The sequence below is a fragment of the Ranitomeya variabilis genome, chromosome 4 (assembly GCF_051348905.1).
Source record: "Ranitomeya variabilis isolate aRanVar5 chromosome 4, aRanVar5.hap1, whole genome shotgun sequence".
NCBI lineage: Eukaryota > Metazoa > Chordata > Amphibia > Anura > Dendrobatidae > Ranitomeya > Ranitomeya variabilis.
In genome coordinates, this window is record NC_135235.1 from 507733717 (window position 1) to 507753362 (window position 19646).

Sequence of the window (19646 nt, forward strand, 5' to 3'; positions counted from 1 at the left end):
GAACATATCTGTTAATTTCTCCAGCGTCACCTAATTAACTTCGGTTTTTTGCTTCAGTAGGCTTTGAAGTTCTGAAAGACAATTGCGTGGTGTCATTTTCCAATAAATGTTAGAACTCCAAGTGCTGACTATGTTTTGCCAATTGTTTATGGTTAAATTGAATGGAAATGATGGAAAGTTATTACTTGCAGTTCAGATACTTCCTTACAAGTAAAGCGCCTGGTGGGAATTGTCCAATAAATGCTTCTTATTGTTGGCATAAGAATATATTGCAGCTCTTAAACATGAAATGACAGTGATATCCAGTACATTTATTACATTCATTACTAAACTATTGTATCTCCGTGAATCCCGTTTCATGGGAAATTATTATTTCTCCTTTTACAAACAATAAATAGCGTATGTTCTTCATTGAGTAAGACAGAATCATTAAACTGTCATATACTTATTTCCTAGAATCTATTGGCATGCATACTTAGGTTAAAAGCGAAAAAACACGGAATCCTATTCTTTACTTAAGTCCAAGTTACATTGTAATCGATAGCTATTTTTTTTTGCACGCATTAATCTAGACTCATTCTAGCTGGGGTTGTTTTAGTTAATTTATAGTCCTCATAAGGCCAGGGTAATGTTGAGGTGAATTGGATAATGATGAATTTATTATTGCTGAAATGAATACATTCTGTATTCCTACAGGCATTTATAATGAGGTTTAAGGGTGAGTTACAGGTAAAGCACCCTTTTTTTGTAGCATATCCAAGATCAAAGTTATATTTTGGGACCTAGTAAAAAAATCTATAAGATTTCCTTTCTTAGCCTATACCATATATAACACTGGTTTCTTTTTATGTGGGAGAGAGGATTTTGGACCCTCCCACTGACTCATTGTCTCTATAGATATGTTCTATACATATGCTCCTGTCCAGGGCAGTTATTGCACATTTTATGTTGTCTGCTACTAATTTTTATGTTAATATTGTACCCAGAGTAGTGCAAAAAAGAAAACAGAAGTTTGCCTACTGGAACACCACTGTTCCACCACAGTACTTCCTATGTCCCTATGTCAAGCAGTTGATGTCACGTGAACAATGCACTATTTTTTTTACAATCAAACAAATAAGGCAGCACTCTGTTGTGCTATAACATGCAAACATGAAATGTGAAAATTGAATTGTATTGCTGTACTAGAAATATGAAAAATTGAGAAAGCTTAGCGCATAAATTGGCCAATTCATGTGTACCTAGCAGCCATGGTAAAGCGTTTCTCGTTGGCAGGACCTAATGCCAATCCTCTCTAAGACCGTCTGCATCTTTCTGGGAACCTAATGTGAATCCTCTTCAGACTAAAGTCTATATCGGTATTGAGTGGTGGGATCCTGCTGCAATTAAAAAAAATGGCTGAGGCCAAGGGGCGGAGTGCTCAGTCAGAAGGCTAATACAAAAATCCACATGAATTGGACAATTTATGCGCTAAGCTTTCTCAATTTTTCATATTTCTAGTGCAGTAATGCAATTACATTTTCATATTTCCTGTTTGCATGTTATAGCACTACAGAGTGCTGCCTTATTTGATTGTATTTGAGTTGGTTACTCTAGGTAAGCACCTGTTCAGACCTTATTCATGTTTGGAAGTGACAGTCAGTTTTTTCATTTTTGCGATTTTGTTTTTACAACACCGTGATATTTATGTAAAAATGTGTAGTTATACAACCACTTTAAATAAACCTAAGCCAATTGTGAACTTATTAACATCCTGAACATAAAGATGTTTTAAAAGCAACACTTGCCAGTGGCACCCAATTAATATCGGTATGTGGGGTTTTGTGTATTCCAGAGGTGTCAAACTGCATTCCTCGAGGGCCGCCAACAGGTCATGTTTTCAGGATTTCCTTAGCATTCCACAAGGTGCTGGAATCATTCTGTGCAGGTGATTAAATTATCATCTGTGCAATACAAGGAAATCCTGAAAACATGACCTGTTGGCGGCCCTCGAGGAATGCAGTTTGACACCTCTGGTGTATACTTTGCAAAAATGGTGAACAATTGGGGTACAAACTATTTTAGCAATGACAGTTTGTCATAGACAAGTACAAACTTGCCAATTCTTCTGAAATGTCCAGGAGACTACTACAAAAGACCTTCCAGATTCCTGAAAGAGTAGGCAGGTTTTCTGGATGCTGCTGAAGCCTCTTGAAACCTACTGGAAAGCCATGCTTCTGGAAGATTTCTTGTGTGCCATAATACTCCATCATTAGACAGAGCCTAGACTTCCAGATGCAACTTCAATGCTTTATCACATCCTCACATGTAACATGACTTAGTCCACATTTATAGGATATAAAAAAAATATATTAATGAAGTACATATGTCTACATACATCTCATTCTACAGTTTTAAAAGCATGTACATCTACTGTGTTTTCTGTACTTGATGTTCGTCTACTGTACATTGTCCTCAAGAAACCCTGGAGATGTTTTGCGTCTCAACAAAATATTTCAACATCTACTTTACCCCCCAATTCCCAGTTATGCTCACTGAAGCTTCTCCGTTAACATTGAAAATTTGGTCCAGAAACCCCAAAGCCTCATTTTGTGTGGTCCTTGATCTTGTCATTTCTTCCTGAACAATGGGCTTCCTGACACTTTGACTAGGGAAGATAGATGAAAAGTGACACTGTGGATCAAGCAATTGAAAAATGTCCTATATGCTTCATACAACTACTTTTTGGCTCATCCATCCTCGCTAAATAACTATTCCTCGAGTTGCAAGTTGGCTCCAGCTGAGAAAACTGAAGTGCACATGATAAATTGATGGGATGCATGACCAAAAAAGAATTTCTCTGTGTACACTGAATGCCAGCAACAACAACACTTTATGGTCCTTGACAAATAGACCCTCACAATATTGAGCAGATATGTAGACTCGGGTCAGTATGCTTCTGAGATTAGGTTTCATGTGAGTAGGATGTTAGAATAACAAAAATCCCAGCATGCCTGACAACTTGGAATATAGCAAATCCAACTTTTTTTTACTCCTTTAGAATGCAAAAATATTGCAGTAATCTGCCACTCACTGAGCTGAGGTCCAGTCAACAATTTATACTCATCGTGATAATTTTGCTAAGTAGATTTAATTACTTTTTGATACAATTTATTTAAATCTGATGTTTCTTAAGTTCTTAACACAACAATATGGTAATATGTAAATAATATTACCGTAATTTGCTTATTATCTTTTTCATATTGGAACCAGTGTCTGTAGTTAGCATGGGTTGTACGCATTATTTGTGACCTACCAAGTAAACTCCGAAAAGTGGCAATTAAAATTTGATATATTTTGTAAACCAAAACCATTTTTTACTTATTTGATGCATATAAAAGGTAAGAGAAGTCAAGCAGATGGCTAAAAGCACTGTTTGACTTTGACCCAATCCAACAGCACTATTTCTGGGAATAATTTTTAACTCTCATTCTTCCCTGAGCTAAACTCCAGTGGGAATAGAGACTAGATTTTTTAGCGGGTGGAGGATCAGCGTTTGAAGATGACCGCACTGCTGTAGATGATAAGAGTTCCACACTCCAAAGTAGATGAAAGTAGCTTTATTTATGTGTTTCATGTTCGAACCAAACTTTTTTCAAAATAACTACAGAACTGTCTGTGTTATGATCCTTAGTGGTTGAGGATCACAAATTACTCCACCTAAGTAACAAACATAGGAGAAGCTCTAGGGAGGTGGCAAACTGGACTGACCGCAAATCTGAACCTATCCAAACACACTAGAAGTAGCCGGTGAACGTGCCTAAAAAATCCTAGACGTCTCGAGCCAGCCTGAGGAACTAACTACCCCTAGAGAGAAAGAAAGACCTCTCTTGCCTCCAGAGAAATAATCCCCAAAGATATAGAAGCCCCCAACAAATAATAACGGTGAGGTAAGAGGAAGGCACATACACAGGGGTGAAAACAGATTCAGCAAATGAGGCCCACTAATACTAGATAGCAGAAAATAGTAAGGGGTCTGTGCGGTCAGTAAAAAACCCTAACAAAATATCCACACTGAGATTTCAAGAACCCGCGCACCAACTAACGGTGTGGGGGGAGAAACTCAGTCCTCTAGAGCAACCAGCCAGCGAGGAGATCACATCTTAGCAAGCTGGACAAGAAACATGATGAATGCTGATAATCAAAAAATGAACGGACAAAAAACTTAGCTTGTTCTGGAGAGGCTGGGAGCAAGGTAATCACAAGGAATCTGAAGAGCACTGAATACATTGATAGCAGGCAAGGAACTGAGTATCGAGGTGAGTTAAATAGGAAACGAACCAAGGATAACGAACCAGCTGATGCAGCCAACCTGCAGAAGACAACACTACACAGTACCGCTTGTGACCACTAGAGGGAGCCTAAAAATAGAGTTCACAACAGTACCCCCCCCTTGAGGAGGGGTCACCGAACCCTCATCAAGACCCCCAGGGCGATCAGGATGAGCAGCGTGGAAGGCACGAACCAAATCGGCCGCATGAACATCAGAGGCGACAACCCAGGAATTATCCTCCTGACCATAGCCCTTCCACTTCACCAAATACTGAAGCCTCCGTCTAGAGATACGAGAATCCAAAATCTTCTCCACCACGTACTCCAATTCACCCTCGACCAGCACCGGAGCAGGAGGCTCAACAGAAGGAACCACAGGTACCACATACCTCCGCAACAAAGACCTATGGAACACATTATGAATGGCAAACGATGCTGGGAGATCCAAATGAAAAGACACCGGGTTAAGGATTTCCAAGATCTTATAAGGACCGATGAAGCGAGGCTTGAATTTAGGAGAGGAGACCTTCATAGGAACATACCGAGAAGACAGCCACACCAAATCCCCAACACGAAGTCGGGGACCCACACCGCGGCGGCGGTTGGCAAAACGCTGAGCCTTCTCCTGTGACAACCTCAAATTGTCCACCACATGGTTCCAAATCTGCTGCAACCTATCCAACACAGAATCCACCCCAGGACAGTCAGAAGACTCAACCTGACCCGAGGAAAAACGAGGATGGAAACCAGAATTGCAGAAAAAAGGCGAAACCAAAGTAGCAGAACTAGCCCGATTATTAAGGGCAAACTCGGCCAATGGCAAAAAAGTCACCCAATCATCCTGATCAGCAGAAACAAAACATCTCAAATAAGTTTCCAACGTCTGATTAGTTCGCTCGGTTTGGCCATTAGTCTGAGGATGGAAGGCCGACGAAAAAGACAAATCAATGCCCATCTTAGCACAAAAAGTCCGCCAAAACCTGGACACAAACTGGGATCATCTATCAGACACAATATTTTCAGGAATGCCGTGCAAGCGAACCACATTCTGAAAAAATAGAGGAACCAAATCGGAGGAGGAAGGCAACTTAGGCAAGGGCACCAAATGGACCATCTTGGAAAAACGATCACACACCACCCAGATGACAGACATTTTCTGAGATACTGGAAGATCCGAAATAAAATCCATGGAAATGTGCGTCCAAGGCATTTTCGGGACAGGCAAAGGCAAAAGTAAACCGCTGGCACGAGAACAGCAAGGCTTAGCCCGAGCACAAATCCCACAAGACTGCACAAAGGAACGCACATCCCGCGACAAGGAAGGCCACTAGAAGGACCTAGCCACCAAATCTCTGGTACCAAAAATCCCAGGATGACCCGCCAACACCGAAGAATGAACCTCGGAAATAACTCTGCTGGTCCATCTATCCGGGAGAAACAGTCTCTCTGGTGGACAACGGTCAGGTCTATCCGCCTGAAATTTCTGCAGCACTCGTCGCAAATCTGGGGAAATGGCAGACAAAATCACTCCCTCTCTGAGAATACCAGCCGGCTCAGAAACTTCCGGAGAGTCAGGCACAAAACTCCTAGAAAGTGCATCAGCCTTCACGTTCTTCGAACCAGGCAGGTATGAGACCACAAATTTGAAACGGGAGAAAAACAGCGACCAACGAGCCTGTCTAGGATTCAGGCGCTTGGCAGATTCGAGGTAAATCAGGTTTTTGTGATCAGTCAAGACCACCACACGATGTTTAGCTCCTTCGAGCCAATGTCGCCACTCCTCAAATGCCCACTTCATAGCCAACAACTCCCGATTACCAACATCATAATTCCGCTCGGCAGGCGAAAACTTTCTTGAAAAGAAAGCACATGGCTTCATCACAGAGCCATCAGAGCTCCTCTGCGACAAAACAGCCCCTGCTCCAATCTCAGAAGCATCAACCTCGACCTGGAAGGGGAGAGAGACATCTGGTTGACATAAGACTGGAGCTGAAGAAAACCGGTGCTTCAGTTCCCGAAAGGCCTCCACGGCCGCAGGAGACCAATTAGTCACATCAGAACCCTTCTTGGTCAAATCCGTCAAAGGTTTAACCACGCTAGAAAAATTAGCGATGAAACGACTGTAAAAATTAGCAAAACCCAAGAACTTCATAAGACTCTTAACATACGTAGTCTGAGTCCAGTCATGAATAGCCTCCTGGACCTTGACTGGGTCCATCTCCACAGTAGAAGGAGAAAAAATAAAACCCAAAAAGGAGACCTTCTGTACTCCGAAGAGGCATTTTGAGCCCTTCACAAATAAAGCATTAGCACGCAGGACCTGAAACACCATCCTGACCTGCTTCACATGGGACTCCCAATCATCAGAAAAGACCAAAATGTCATCCAGATAAACAATCATAAATTTATCCAGATATTCTCGGAAGATGTCATGCATGAAGGACTGAAACACAGAAGGAGCATTAGAGAGTCCAAAAGGCATCACTAAGTACTCAAAATGGCCTTCGGGCGTATTAAATGCTGTTTTCCATTCATCTCCCTGCTTAATGCGCACAAGGTTATATGCACCACGGAGATCTATCTCAGTGAACCAACTGGCCCCCTTAATCCGAGCAAACAAATCAGACAATAGTGGCAAAGGATACTGAAATTTGACTGTGATTTTATTCAGAAGACGATAATCTATATAAGGTCTCAAAGAACCGTCCTTCTTGGCCACAAAAAAAAATCCTGCACCAAGAGGGGAAGAGGATGGGCGAATATATCCCTTCTCCAAAGACTCCCTTATATAACTCCGCATCGCGGCATGCTCTGGTATAGACAAATTAAAAAGTCGTCCCTTAGGGAATTTACTACCAGGAATTAAATTTATAGCACAGTCACAATCCCTATGAGGGGGCAGGGCACTGGACCTGGGCTCATTAAATACATCCTGGTAGTCAGACAGAAACTCAGGGACCTCAGAAGGAGTGGAAGAAGCAATAGACACCAACAGAGTATCGCCATGAATTCCCTGACAACCCCAACTTGACACAGACATAGCTTTCCAATCTAAAACTGGATTATGAGCCTGCAGCCATGGCAGACCCAAAACGACAACATCATGCAAATTATGCAGAACGAGAAAGCGAATCACCTCCTGATGTACGGGAGTCATGCACATGGTTATTTGCATCCAATACTGAGGCTTATTCTCAGCCAATGGCGTAGCATCAATTCCCCTCAGAGGAATAGGAAATTCCAAAGGCTCCAGGACAAAACCACAGCGCCTGGCAAACGAAAAATCCATCAGATTCAGGGCAGCACCCGAATCCACAAAAGCCATAACCGGGTAGGACGACAAAGAACAAATCAAAGTAACAGACAAAATAAATTTAGGCTGTATCGTACCAATGGTGACAGGTTTAGCGATTTTTTTTAAACGTTTAGAGCATGCTGAGATAACATGAGTAGAATCACCACAGTAAAAGCACAACCCATTTTGACGTCTATGACTTTGTCGCTCAATTCTGGTCAGAGTTCGGTCACATTGCATAAACTCAGGTCTCTGTTCAGAAAATACCGCCAAAGGATGAACAGATTTGCGCTCCCGCAAACGCCGATCAACCTGAATGGCTAAAGCCATAGAATCACTCAGACTTGTAGGGGTGGGAAACCCCACCATAACATTCTTAACGGCCTCAGAAAGACCTTCTCTGAAATTTGCAGCCAGGGCACACTCATTTCATTGAGTAAGCACCGACCATTTCCGAAATTTTTGACAATACACCTCTGCTTCATCCAGACCTTGAGAGATAGCCTTCAACGCTTTTTCTGCCTGATTCTCAAGATTAGGCTCCTTATAAAGCAGTCCAAGAGCCAGAAAAAATGCATCTACATTGAGCAATGCAGGATCTCCTGGCGCCAGAGAGAAGGCCCAATCTTGAGGGTCGCCGCGCAACAAGGAGATAACAATTTTAACTTGCTGAGCGGAATCACCAGAGGAACGAGGTCTCAGAGACAGAAATAACTTACAATTATTCTTAAAATTCTGAAACCTAGATCTATCTCCAGAAAACAACTCAGGAATGGGTATCTTTGGTTCTGACATAGGGCTATGAATAACAAAATCCTGAATACTTTGCACCCGTGCAGTAAGATGATCCACACTAGAAGTCAGAGTCTGAATATTCATGTCTGCAGCTGAGCTCAAAACCACCCAGAGTTCAAGGGGATGAAATAAACTAAACAGACTGCAGCAAAGGAAAAGCGGGAGGAAAAAAAAAATGTACTCAGGTCTTCTTTTTATCCCACTTCTGCGATGCATTAAACACTTTTTTTTTTGGCCTGCTATACTGTTATGATCCTTAGTGGTTGAGGATCACGAATTACTCCAGCTAAGTAACAAACATAGGAGAAGCTCTAGGGAGGTGGCAAACTGGACTGACCGCAAATCTGAACCTATCCAAACACACTAGAAGTAGCCGGTGAACGTGCCTAAAAAATCCTAGACGTCTCGAGCCAGCCTGAGGAACTAACTACCCCTAGAGAGAAAGAAAGACCTCTCTTGCCTCCAGAGAAATAATCCCCAAAGATATAGAAGCCCCCAACAAATAATAACGGTGAGGTAAGAGGAAGGCACATACACAGGGGTGAAAACAGATTCAGCAAATGAGGCCCACTAATACTAGATAGCAGAAAATAGTAAGGAGTCTGTGCGGTCAGTAAAAAACCCTAACAAAATATCCACACTGAGATTTCAAGAACCCCCGCACCAACTAACGGTGTGGGGGGAGAAACTCAGTCCCCTAGAGCAACCAGCCAGCGAGGAGATCACATCTTAGCAAGCTGGACAAGAAACATGATGAATGCTGATAATCAAAAAATGAACGGACAAAAAACTTAGCTTGTTCTGGAGAGGCTGGGAGCAAGGTAATCACAAGGAATCTGAAGAGCACTGAATACATTGCTAGCAGGCAAGGAACTGAGTATCCAGGTGAGTTAAATAGGAAATGAACCAAGGATAACGAACCAGCTGATGCAGCCAACCTGCAGAAGACAACACTACACAGTACCGCGTGTGACCACTAGAGGGAGCCTAAAAATAGAGTTCACAACATGTCTGTAGTTATTTTGAATAGGGTTGAGCGAAACGGATCGTTCATTTTCATAAGTCGCCGACTTTTGGCAAAGTCGGCGTCTCATGAAACCCGACCCGATCCCTGTGTGGGGTCGGCCATGCGGTACGCGATCTTGGCGCCAAAGTCGCGTTTTGTATGACGCGTTTAGCGACATTTTTTCAGCCAATGAAGGAGTGTGGGCAGAGTGATGACATAGGGGTTAGGGGCGTGCACGCCTATGATCATTTTAGCGCTTGTGCGCAGCAGGGATTTGCAACGTTTAAAATGAAATTTTCGGGGCTGGGACGGATGGGGAGAGAGAGAGAGAGAGAGAGAGAGAAAAAAAAAAATCCCCATTGACGTGCATAGGGTTTCGTGTTCCGGCCGATCCTCGACTTTTCGCAGTAATCGGCCGATTTCGCCCGACTCGACTTTTCAAAAAGTCGTGTTTCGCAAAAGATGACTCGACCCTAAAAAGGTCAAGGTCGCTCAACCCTAATTTTGAAGAAGGGTTCACTGTGAACCAGAAATGCGTAAATAAAGCTACCTAAATCTACCTTGGAGTGTGGAACTCTTTTCATCTACATCAGTGCGGTCATCTTCAAGCACATATCCTTCACCATATACCCATTGTACGCAGAGGAAGGGGATCTTCTACCTGCTCTCATGACTGTAGTGGCTGATTTTAACAACACAAGCTTTTATTGGTGTTGTGACAATCACAAATCCATCAGTGAGCAATCTCTCACCCCTACCCTTAACGTATCATTAAGTGTCACTCTATATGCGCACGCTAGTCTCCTCTCTTTTCTTTCTTGTAGCTTTTTTTGGTCTCTCATACAATGCAAACAGTCATGAAACATTCCTGTTCTTATAATATTCTGTAGCATACGCTCAGAACAGCAGTGACAAGGAAGACATTATAAGTAGGGAGGAGTGAATAAATTCAGATAACTCTTTATCTGAATAGCTATAGCGCTTATCGAATAGCTGCATTGGGAACCCGGATACCTGGAGCGCCCCCGATAATCAGCTGTTCGGCACCGCTGCTGCATGTGTATAGCTTTTCGGATAAGGAGTTATCTGAAGCTATTCGCTCATCCCTAATCACGAGATATTGCAATGCAAGAAGTTAACTCTTAACCCCTTTCTGACATATGACGTACTATCTCATCGGGCTGGTATGGGCCCGTATGACCACCAATGGGATAGTACGTCATCATTAGTGTTGAGCATTCCGATACTGCAAGTATATTTTTGTGATATCGGGTATCGGTATCGAAACAACATTAATGTAAAAATGTGTAAAAGAGAGAATTAAAATAAAAAATATTGCTATACTCACCTCTCCGACGCAGCCTGCACCTTACCGAGGGAAGCGGCAGCGTTCTTTGTTTAAAATTCGCGCTTTTCTTTCCTTTACGTGAGTCCCGGCTTGTGATTGGTTGCGTGCCGCCCATGTGACCGGGACGCAACCAATCACAGCAAGCCGTGACGTAATTTCAGGTCCTTCAGGATTTTAAAATTACGTTCCGGCGTTGTGATTGGTTGCGTCGCAGTCACATGGGCGACGCAACCAATCACAGCAAGCCGTGACGTAATTTCAGGTCCTTAAGGATTTTAAAATTACGTCCCGGCTTTGTGATTGGTTGCGTCGCAGTCACATGGGAGACGCAACCAATCACAAGCCGTGACGTCACGGGAGGCTGGACACGCGCGCATTTTAAAATGGGCGCGTGTCCAGCCTCCCGTGACATCCCGGCTTGTGATTGGTTGCGCCGCGATCAACCAATCACAAGCCGGGAGGCTGGACATGCGCGCATTTTAAAATTTTAAAATGCGCGCGTGTCCAGCCTCCCGGCTTGTGATTGGTTGACCGCGGCGCAACCAATCACAAGCCGGGACGTCACGGGAGGCTGGACACGCGCCCATTTTAAAAAGCGCGCGTGTCCAGCCTCCCGTGACATCACGGCTTGTGATTGGTTAATGGCGGCCATGTTGCCGGGACGCGGACCAATCACAGCAAGCCGTGACGTAATTTCGTCACGGCTTGCTGTGATTGGTCCGCGTCCCGGCAACATGGCGCCGTGACCAATCATAAGCCGGGACGTCACTGGAGGCTGGACACGCGCCCATTTTAAAAAGCGCGCGTGTCCAGCCTCCCGTGACATCACGGCTTGTGATTGGTTAATGGCGGCCATGTTGCCGGGACGCGGACCAATCACAGCAAGCCGTGACGTAATTTCGTCACGGCTTGCTGTGATTGGTCCGCGTCCCGGCAACATGGCCGCCCTGACCAATCACAAGCCGGGACTTCACGTAACCAAGTAAAAGCGCGAATTTTAAACAAACAACGCTGCCGGTTCCCTCGCTGAGGTCCAGGCTGCGTCGGACAGGTGAGTATAGCGATATTTTTTATTTTAATTCTTTCTTTTACACATTTATATGGATCCCAGGGCCTGAAGGAGAGTTTCCTCTCCTTCAGACCCTGGGAACCATCAGGAATACCGTCCGATACTTGAGTCCCATTGACTTGTATTGGTATCGGGTATCGGTATCGGATTGGATCCGATACTTTGCCGGTATCGGCCGATACTTTCCGATACCGATACTTTCAAGTATCGGACGGTATCGCTCAACACTAGTCATCACTGATCAGACGCGCTCACGGGGGGAGTGCGGCCCATCGGGGCCGGGTGTCAGCTGACTATCGCAGCAGACATCCGGCACTATGTGCCAGGAGCGGTCACGGACCACTCCTGGCACATTAACCCCCAGAACACTGCGATCAAACATGATCGCAGCGTTTCGGCTGCATAGGGAAGTGCTTCCCTGAAACCCTCAGAGCAACGCGATGTGATCACGTTGCTCCAAGGGTCTCTTACCTCCAAATCCCTGCAGGATCCGGATGCAAAATGGCCATGGGGGGCCTTCCGGGTCCTGCAGGGGATGGCTTGCAAGCACCTGCTCAGAGCAGGTGCCGGCAATCCTCCCTGCAGTGCCTGTCAGATCGCTGATCTGACACAATGCACTGCAAAGTGTCAGATCAGCGATCTGACAATATATAGTCATGGGCTGGGGCAAGTAAAAGTAAAAAAAAAAATATTTACATGTGTAAAAAAAAAAAATCCTAAATAAAGAAAATAATATACAGTGGGGCAAAAAAGTATTTAGTCAGTCAGCAATAGTGCAAGTTCCACCACTTAAAAAGATGAGAGGCGTCTGTAATTTACATCATAGGTAGACCTCAACTATGGGAGACAAACTGAGAAAAAAAAATCCAGAAAATCACATTGTCTGTTTTTTTATCATTTTATTTGCATATTATGGTGGAAAATAAGTATTTGGTCAGAAACAAACAATCAAGATTTCTGGCTCTCACAGACCTGTAACTTCTTCTGTAAGAGTCTCCTCTTTCCTCCACTCATTACCTGTAGTAATGGCACCTGTTTAAACTTGTTATCAGTATAAAAAGACACCTGTGCACACCCTCAAACAGTCTGACTCCAAACTCCACTATGGTGAAGACCAAAGAGCTGTCAAAGGACACCAGAAACAAAATTGTAGCCCTGCACCAGGCTGGGAAGACTGAATCTGCAATAGCCAACCAGCTTGGAGTGAAGAAATCAACAGTGGGAGCAATAATTAGAAAATGGAAGACATTCAAGACCACTGATAATCTCCCTCGATCTGGGGCTCCACGCAAAATCCCACCCCGTGGGGTCAGAATGATCACAAGAACAGTGAGCAAAAATCCCAGAACCACGTGGGGGGACCTAGTGAATGAACTGCAGAGAGCTGGGACCAATGTAACAAGGCCTACCATAAGTAACACACTACGCCACAATGGACTCAGATCCTGCAGTGCCAGACGTGTCCCACTGCTTAAGCCAGTACATGTCCGGGCCCGTCTGAAGTTTGCTAGAGAGCATTTGGATGATCCAGAGGAGTTTTGGGAGAATGTCCTATGGTCTGATGAAACCAAACTGGAACTGTTTGGTAGAAACACAACTTGTCGTGTTTGGAGGAAAAAGAATACTGAGTTGCATCCATCAAACACCATACCTACTGTAAAGCATGGTGGTGGAAACATCATGCTTTGGGGCTGTTTCTCTGCAAAGGGGCCAGGACTAGGGTTGAGCGACTTTCATTTTTTTAAGATCGAGTCTGGTTTTGTGAAACCCGATTTAGTCCAGAGTCGAGTCGAGTGAAGTCGGCCGATTATCGCTAAAAGTCGGGGATCGACCGAAACACGAAACCCAATGCAAGTCAATGGGGAAGCATAGCCGGCAGTGAGTGGAGGCCAGGAAAACACCTACAGTGCACATTTTACTGCCAAAAACATCCATTCTTGTTTTCTGAAGCTTGTCAATCTTAATTAACTTTATAATAATAGTTGGGCACTGGAAATTGGGGGTCATTTGGCAAAAGTTGTGGGGGTAGGGCTGGTTCAAGGTTTTAGTGGGCCCAGGAAACATGGACTACGTCATGGCGGTGGAGCAGGGAGAGGTAAGTATTTCAACGTTGCAAGTGCTGTGATCCTGAGCAAGCAGGGGGGGCCCACTCGTTCGCATTGGCACTGGCACAGGGCCCCTCAAAGTACGGCGGTGTGTTTGCATGGCGGGGGCGCCTCCCACCAGCAGCGACACTTTTGCGTACTCTGAGTGGCCCTGTGCCAGTGACGTCGCCAACGAGTATGCCCCCCCACCTGATGAAGGAACCTGCACTTTCATCTGCACCTTCCTCTTTGTCCCTGTGTAAGGTGGTATAATATGCGGGAAGGGGAACCTTACTTTCAGCAGGGTCAGATTCTGGCTGTGTAGAGTACAAGGGGAATGTAGTGGTCTAGGTCAATGTACCAGCAGACTCATCTAGCAGTGGCTGGGCAATGGGCAGGATGATGAGGAAACAGATATAGGGCCAAAGAATAAAGTAGGCTAAATGCAGATCAAAATTGGTAACAGGACTAAACAGGCGGCATTGCTTTGTTCAGTTGAGTAGCAAACCCAAGAGCAGCAGACACTGTTTCAAGGGCCTAACCACACTAGTAGGCCAAATGCAGTTTAATATCTGATAGTATAGGCCGAAAGCCAGAATGTGGAAGCTCAGCTTTGTTCAGTTGAGGACAACACCAGGGAGGGGCAGACACCGTTAGTAGGCCCTAACCACCATTTTGTTTTTTAAAAAACACTTAATGAGAGCCAGAAGGTTGAAGCTCAGCTTTATTCAGTTGAGGGCAACACCAGGGAGGGGCAGACACCGTTAGTAGGCCCTAAACACCATTTTGTTTTTTAAAAAACACTTAATGAGAGTCAGAAGGTTGAAGCTCAGCTTTATTCAGTTGAGGGCAACACCAGGCAGGGGCAGACACTGTTAGTAGGCCGGAACCACCATTTTGTTTTTTAAAAAACACTTAATGAGAGCCAGAAGGTTGAAGCTCAGCTTTATTCAGTTGAGGGCAACACCAGGCAGGGGCAGACACCGTTAGTAGGCCGGAACCAGCAATGTGTTTAAAAACAGCAGTTAATCAGAGCCGGAAGGTAGAAGCTCAGCTTTATTCAGTTGAGGGCAACACCAGGGAGGGGCAGAAGCCGTTAGTAGGCCCTAACCACCATTTTGTTTTTTAAAAAACACTTAATGAGAGCCAGAAGGTTGAAGCTCAGCTTTATTCAGTTGAGGGCAACACCAGGGAGGGGCAGACACCGTTAGTAGGCCCTAACCACCATTTTGTTTTTTAAAAAACACTTAATGAGAGCCAGAAGGTTGAAGCTCAGCTTTATTCAGTTGAGGGCAACACCAGGGAGGGGCAGACACCGTTAGTAGGCCCTAAACACCATTTTGTTTTTTAAAAAACACTTAATGAGAGCCAGAAGGTTGAAGCTCAGCTTTATTCAGTTGAGGGCAACACCAGGCAGGGGCAGACACCGTTAGTAGGCCGGAACCAGCAATGTGTTTAAAAACAGCAGTTAATCAGAGCCGGAAGGTAGAAGCTCAGCTTTATTCAGTTGAGGGCAACACCAGGGAGGGGCAGAAGCCGTTAGTAGGCCCTAACCACCATTTTGTTTTTTAAAAAACACTTAATGAGAGCCAGAAGGTTGAAGCTCAGCTTTATTCAGTTGAGGGCAACACCAGGCAGGGGCAGACATCGTTAGTAGGCCCTAAACACCATTTTGTTTTTTAAAAAACACTTAATGAGAGCCAGAAGGTTGAAGCTCAGCTTTATTCAGTTGAGGGCAACACCAGGCAGGGGCAGAAACCGTTAGTAGGCCGGAACCACCATTTTGTTTTTTAAAAAACACTTAATGAGAGCCAGAAGGTTGAAGCTCAGCTTTATGCAGTTGAGGGCAACACCAGGCAGGGGCAGACACCGTTAGTAGGCCGGAACCAGCAATGTGTTTAAAAACAGCAGTTAATCAGAGCCGGAAGGTAGAAGCTCAGCTTTATTCAGTTGAGGGCAACACCAGGGAGGGGCAGAAGCCGTTAGTAGGCCCTAACCACCATTTTGTTTTTTAAAAAACACTTAATGAGAGCCAGAAGGTTGAAGCTCAGCTTTATTCAGTGGAGGGCAACACCAGGGAGGGGCAGACACCGTTAGTAGGCCCTAACCACCATTTTGTTTTTAAAAAAACACTTAATGAGAGCCAGAAGGTTGAAGCTCAGCTTTATTCAGTTGAGGGCAACACCAGGCAGGGGCAGACACCGTTAGTAGGCCGGAACCACCATTTTGTTTTTTAAAAAACACTTAATGAGAGCCAGAAGGTTGAAGCTCAGCTTTATTCAGTTGAGGGCAACACCAGGCAGGGGCAGACACCGTTAGTAGGCCGGAACCACCATTTTGTTTTTTAAAAAACACTTAATGAGAGCCAGAAGGTTGAAGCTCAGCTTTATTCAGTTGAGGGCAACACCAGGCAGGGGCAGACACCGTTAGTAGGCCGGAACCAGCAATGTGTTTAAAAACAGCAGTTAATCAGAGCCGGAAGGTAGAAGCTCAGCTTTATTCAGTTGAGGGCAACACCAGGGAGGGGCAGAAGCCGTTAGTAGGCCCTAACCACCATTTTGTTTTTTAAAAAACACTTAATGAGAGCCAGAAGGTTGAAGCTCAGCTTTATTCAGTTGAGGGCAACACCAGGCAGGGGCAGACATCGTTAGTAGGCCCTAAACACCATTTTGTTTTTTAAAAAACACTTAATGAGAGCCAGAAGGTTGAAGCTCAGCTTTATTCAGTTGAGGGCAACACCAGGCAGGGGCAGAAACCGTTAGTAGGCCGGAACCACCATTTTGTTTTTTAAAAAACACTTAATGAGAGCCAGAAGGTTGAAGCTCAGCTTTATGCAGTTGAGGGCAACACCAGGCAGGGGCAGACACCGTTAGTAGGCCGGAACCAGCAATGTGTTTAAAAACAGCAGTTAATCAGAGCCGGAAGGTAGAAGCTCAGCTTTATTCAGTTGAGGGCAACACCAGGGAGGGGCAGAAGCCGTTAGTAGGCCCTAACCACCATTTTGTTTTTTAAAAAACACTTAATGAGAGCCAGAAGGTTGAAGCTCAGCTTTATTCAGTGGAGGGCAACACCAGGGAGGGGCAGACACCGTTAGTAGGCCCTAACCACCATTTTGTTTTTAAAAAAACACTTAATGAGAGCCAGAAGGTTGAAGCTCAGCTTTATTCAGTTGAGGGCAACACCAGGCAGGGGCAGACACCGTTAGTAGGCCGGAACCACCATTTTGTTTTTTAAAAAACACTTAATGAGAGCCAGAAGGTTGAAGCTCAGCTTTATTCAGTTGAGGGCAACACCAGGCAGGGGCAGACACCGTTAGTAGGCCGGAACCACCATTTTGTTTTTTAAAAAACACTTAATGAGAGCCAGAAGGTTGAAGCTCAGCTTTATTCAGTTGAGGGCAACACCAGGCAGGGGCAGACACCGTTAGTAGGCCGGAACCAGCAATGTGTTTAAAAACAGCAGTTAATCAGAGCCGGAAGGTAGAAGCTCAGCTTTATTCAGTTGAGGGCAACACCAGGGAGGGGCAGAAGCCGTTAGTAGGCCCTAACCACCATTTTGTTTTTTAAAAAACACTTAATGAGAGCCAGAAGGTTGAAGCTCAGCTTTATTCAGTTGAGGGCAACACCAGGGAGGGGCAGACACCGTTAGTAGGCCCTAACCACCATTTTGTTTTTTAAAAAACACTTAATGAGAGCCAGAAGGTTGAAGCTCAGCTTTATTCAGTTGAGGGCAACACCAGGCAGGGGCAGACACCGTTAGTAGGCCGGAACCACCATTTTGTTTTTTAAAAAACACTTAATGAGAGCCAGAAGGTTGAAGCTCAGCTTTATTCAGTTGAGGGCAACACCAGGCAGGGGCAGACACCGTTAGTAGGCCGGAACCAGCAATGTGTTTAAAAACAGCAGTTAATCAGAGCCGGAAGGTAGAAGCTCAGCTTTATTCAGTTGAGGGCAACACCAGGGAGGGGCAGAAGCCGTTAGTAGGCCCTAACCACCATTTTGTTTTTTAAAAAACACTTAATGAGAGCCAGAAGGTTGAAGCTCAGCTTTATTCAGTTGAGGGCAACACCAGGCAGGGGCAGACACCGTTAGTAGGCCGGAACCAGCAATGTGTTTAAAAACAGCAGTTAATCAGAGCCGGAAGGTAGAAGCTCAGCTTTATTCAGTTGAGGGCAACACCAGGCAGGGGCAGACACCGTTAGTAGGCCGGAACCAGCAATGTGTTTAAAAACAGCAGTTAATCAGAGCCGGAAGGTAGAAGCTCAGCTTTATTCAGTTGAGGGCAACACCAGGCAGGGGCAGACACCGTTAGTAGGCCGGAACCAGCAATGTGTTTAAAAACAGCAGTTAATCAGAGCCGGAAGGTAGAAGCTCAGCTTTATTCAGTTGAGGGCAACACCAGGCAGGGGCAGACACCGTTAGTAGGCCGGAACCAGCAATGTGTTTAAAAACAGCAGTTAATCAGAGCCGGAAGGTAGAAGCTCAGCTTTATTCAGTTGAGGGCAACACCAGGGAGGGGCAGAAGCCGTTAGTAGGCCGGAACCAGCATTTTGTTTTTTAAAAAACACTTAATGAGAGCCAGAAGGTTGAAGCTCAGCTTTATTCAGTTGAGGGCAACACCAGGCAGGGGCAGACACCGTTAGTAGGCCGGAACCACCATTTTGTTTTTTAAAAAACACTTAATGAGAGCCAGAAGGTAGAAGCTCAGCTTTATTCAGTTGAGGACAACTTGAATTAGGGACTGCATACAGACTTAGCAGGCTGTCCCCTGTGTGGACCATGCATCCAATACATTAACCCATTGAGCCACAAAGGACACGTAACCTTCCGTGGCCATGCCTACAGGTCCATGTGTCTGTTGTCAGGTGTACCTTTGTCAGTGTAGGCCTATTGGAAGGAGGGACCGCAGACAGGCTTCGAAGGCCTAACACAATAAAATGGGCTGGCTGTAGGCACTTTAAAATTGGTTCCAGGGGTACACGGGCAGCAGTGGTCTGGTCAGTGGAGGCCTAGTGGAAGGAGGGACCGCAGACAGGCTTCGAAGGCCTAACACAATAAAATGGGCTGGCTGTAGGCACTTTAAAATTGGTTCCAGGGGTACACGGGCAGCAGTGGTCTGGTCAGTGGAGGCCTAGTGGAAGGAGGGACCGCAGACAGGCTTCGAAGGCCTAAAATAACAAACAATAGGCTCATGGCAGTTTTACAGCGGTTACATGGATACACGGGCAGGCAGCTTGGTGGTGAGTGGAGGAGTATTTAAAGTAGGGACCGCAGACAGGCTATCAAAGGCCTAAAATAACAAACAATAGGCTCATGGCAGTTTTACAGCGGTTACATGGATACACGGGCAGGCAGCTGGTGATGAGTGGAGGAGTATTTAAAGTAGGGACCGCAGACAGGCTATCAAAGGCCTAAAATAACAAACAATAGGCTCATGGCAGTTTTACAGCGGTTACATGGATACACGGGCAGGCAGCTTGGTGGTGAGTGGAGGAGTATTTAAAGTAGGGACCGCAGACAGGCTATCAAAGGCCTAAAATAACAAACAATAGGTTCATGGCAGTTTTACAGCGGTTACATGGATACACAGGCAGCTTGGTGGTGTGTGGAGGAGTATTTAAAGTAGGGACCGCAGACAGGCTATCAAAGGCCTAAAATAACAAACAATAGGCTCATGGCAGTTTTACAGCGGTTACATGGATACACGGGCAGGCAGCTTGGTGGTGAGTGGAGGAGTAT